The sequence below is a fragment of the Euleptes europaea genome, chromosome 8, assembly GCF_029931775.1.
Source record: "Euleptes europaea isolate rEulEur1 chromosome 8, rEulEur1.hap1, whole genome shotgun sequence".
NCBI classification, from domain to species: Eukaryota; Metazoa; Chordata; class Lepidosauria; order Squamata; family Sphaerodactylidae; genus Euleptes; species Euleptes europaea.
The window spans coordinates 18,187,385-18,191,361 of NC_079319.1; positions in this window are offsets into that span (position 1 = coordinate 18,187,385).

Below are 3,977 nucleotides of genomic sequence, written 5' to 3' on the forward strand. Positions count from 1 at the left end.
GTTACTGATTTGTTTTCCAAACAGATCCATTTAGTTCCATGCGCAGGGATCCCCTCTGCTCAAAAGTTGGCCCGCCTCTTCGTGACACATATCTTCAGGTTACATTCGTTTCCGCGCAAAATAATCTGTGACCGCGGCAGTGGTTTTGTTTCTAAGTTTTGGAAAGCATTTCTCAAGTTGGTGGGGGTGGAACAAGGATTGTCTACTGCATACCATCCTCAAACAGATGGTCAAACTGAACGTGTTAATGCTGTACTTGAATGTTATTTACGCTGTTATGTCAACTACCACCAAGATAACTGGGTGGAACTGTTACCTTTTGCAGAATATGCCTACAATAATGCTGTACATCAATCTACAGGTTTTAGCCCATTCTATGCAGTGTATGGACAGGATTTCGGTCCTGTTACTCCCGGAAATAATGGGGAGGGGGAGGGAGACCCTGACGTTGCCTCCTGGGCACACACCCTCCGTACCACCTGGCCCTGGCTCGTTAGCAATCTCGATCGAGCCAAGCGCAAATACAAAGCACAAGCCGACAAACATCGTTCCCCCGGGGGTGACCTGCGAGTGGGTAAAATGGTCTACCTTTCCACTAAAAATCTACGTTCCACCCGTCCGTGCCCTAAGCTCAATGCTAAATTCATTGGCCCATTCCCCATCACACGGATCATAAATCCGGTCACAGTGGAGCTAGCTCTCCCCAAAACCCTGAGACGTGTGCATCCCGTTTTCCACATTAGCCTCCTGAAGCCCCATACTGCTTCTCCACAGTGGCATCCCGATCCGCCTCCCGAACAGCCCATTATGGTGGGGGGGGGGAGGAGCACTTCGAAGTCTCCAAAATCCTTGATTCTCGTATTCACCATGGAAACCTACAGTACTTGGTCCGTTGGAAACACTTCCCCCCTGCCTACGACGAATGGGTTCGCGCACGAGATGTCTCCGCCCCCAAACTCGTCAATGCCTTTCACACTGCCTACCCGGCAAAACCAGCCCCCTTACAGACTGGGAGGGGGCCTTAAGGGGAGCAGGATGTCAGGCTGCTATCTCGGTTTCAGTATTGTTTCTGTGTCTGTGCTGTACTGTCTAGCCTCAAGGTCGACCACACATACCAAGGCCTGGGAATGCTACTCCTGGGAAAGTGTACTCTGTTTATGCATTGCTGATGCTTTGTAATCTCCCGCCATTTACTGCTTTATATTATCGTTCAGCTAGTGAGACTCTCATAGCTGCCATAGTTCCCTGTATGCACTGTATTGCCTTTTTGACCAGTAAAAGCCATCTGCTTGGATTCTATATGACTCTGTGGTGATTTCTGGTTCGAAGGGTCAGGAGCTTACAGATAAACAAAGTCAGTGATAACATAAACAAAGTTTGGAACCAGGGTGGAGTTGGCCAAAACATTGGTAGCTAGTGCTACACACCCTTCGAAGCTGAGTGCATAGTTTGATAGAGCAGGTCAGCTAGTTAATTTCCTAACCCTATTTTAACCTTATATTGGTGTCTTCTATGCTCATGGTGGGGGTGGGGCAGGAGAATTTGGTTTGCTCATTGTTTCTGCTTGTTGCAGTTTTCAGGGTGATGATTTCTAATCTCAGTTGGGAAGGAACTAATGGGTGATGTAGGTATGGTTATAGTGTAGAGTTGTATACATGCATGTATCATAGATCATAGAATCATAGAGTTGGAAGGTACCACCAGGGTCATCTAGTCCAACCCCCTGCCCAATGCAGGAAATTAACAACTACCTCCCCCCCACATCCCCAGTGACCCCAACCCTCCCTCCACCATGCAGGATCCCACAATCAAATCACTCCCGACAGATGGCCATCCAGCCTCTGCTTAAAGACCTCCAAAGACGGGGACTCCACCACCCTCTGAGGAAGTGCATTCCACCATTGAACAGCCCTCACCATCAGGAAGTTCTTCCTAATGTTTAGGTGGAATCCCTTTGAAGCAGGTCAGTGCGTTCAGATGACTATACTCTTAGAATCAGCCACTTCCTGAGAAGTGAAATGTTATCTTATTCAGTTAGTCACCCACTAAGCAGGACTCAACTACTTTACTCACATAAAAATGAGTCTTTTTATTGAATTGCTTCAATGTAATTTAATGTATATATGTGTATATGCAAGTATTACAAAGTCTTAAAATTCAGTAACAATGTATACTATAAAGCAAGCAAGTTCTACATACTATTCAGTTTTAAAATCCAATACTTATAACAGTTAAAAGTCTGATTTAGTTCAAAAATTCTGATTCACAATATCTAGAATAATATATTTAAATCCATACATACCCAATAGCCATTGTTCTGAGACCCTCTCAGAGAGGTCTGAGAATCTAGCCCTTCTGTGCCTTTATTTATACTGTTTAAGTCACCTTCAATGGGCTTGAACCTTGAGCTCAAGCAGGATACAGTTGTACTGCACATGCTCTGTGGCTTCCCTTTAGACTACCATATAAGGACTTCCTCTTCTACCAGGCTATTTTGCTAAACTTTAAACAGTCAGTTTTGAGTCATGTTATCCATCTATATTTTTAATTTTACCATCATTCTTATCTCCTGGATGATACAAATAAAATGAACCTATTTATAAGTTTCTACCATCATTTTATCATATTGTCATATTTGTCCTTGGCCAAGAATGCTCAGGCTTGTATCTTTTTAAATGGGCTTTTATGAGCTGTTAGGGTTTTACATTGAACAATTCTGCACATGTAGAACATTAATACAGTTGTTTATATGCCCTAATATGTCAAAGCCTGTAACAGCTTTTCTCTTAATTGAAATCCATTACTCCGTGTCCTAGTCTCTGAAGCAACAGAGAACAAGCTAGTTCCCTCATCAACATCCCTTCAAATATTTAAACATGGCTATCATGTCTCCCCTCAACCTTCTCCAAACCAAACAAACCCAACTTCCTAAGTCTCTCCTCAAAGGACATAGATTCCAGACCTTTGGCCATTCTGGTCACCCTCCTCTGGACATGCTCCAACTTGTCAACATCCTTCTTAAATTGTGAAGCCCAAAACTGGACACAGTATTCCAAGTGCAGTCTGACCAATGTAGAATACTGTGGTAGCATTACTTCCCTTGATCTAGACACAATACTCCTATTGATGCAGCCCAGAATTGCATTGGCCTTCTTAGCCACCATATCACACTGTTGACTCATGTTCAGTTTGTGGTCTACTGAGACTCCCAGATCTGTTGTCAACTGTTGTCATATACTGTTGTCAAGCCAACTCTCTCCCATCCTGTACCTGTGCCTTATGTTGTTTCTGCCTAGGTGAAGTACCTTACACCTCTTCCTATTGAAATCCATTTTATTACTTATGGCTCAGCTCTCCAGTCTATCAAGGTCATTCTGAACTCTGACCCTATCCTCCGGGGTATTAATTACCTCTCCTAACTTGGTGTCATCTGCAGATTTGATTAGCATGCTCTCTATCCCATCATCCAAGTCATTTATAAAAATATTAAATAGTACCGGTCCCAGGACAGACGCCTGTGGCACCCCACTGTAGGCATAGGCAATAGCATCACACTGTAGGCATAGGCAACTTCACATTTTAATTAATATTCACTTTTACTCATGGATACAATGCCTCGTGAGATTAAAAACTGCATAAATATATGTCTTGCTCTGCATAAGGATCTCTGCACTGAGATGAGTGTCACTGTCAACTCTGACAGAATTCATTACCTGATTGAAAGGAAATAGAAGGGGTTACCTTGAATGGGTCTTTGTATTCTTCCCACTGAGATGTTTTCAGAGTTTCAGAAACTTCTGTTTCAGTGTGCTCACATGAACTCCTGATAGAGAAAGGAGCACTGTGCACATTGTCCCATGTGATTGACCTAAAGTTTGTGGTGGAACATTTTCTGGAAGGTTTATTCAAAGGCATATCCTGTTTCAATCTGTTTTTTTTTTAAAGCAGCTACTAAGCATGCAGTTTCCATTCTAGGT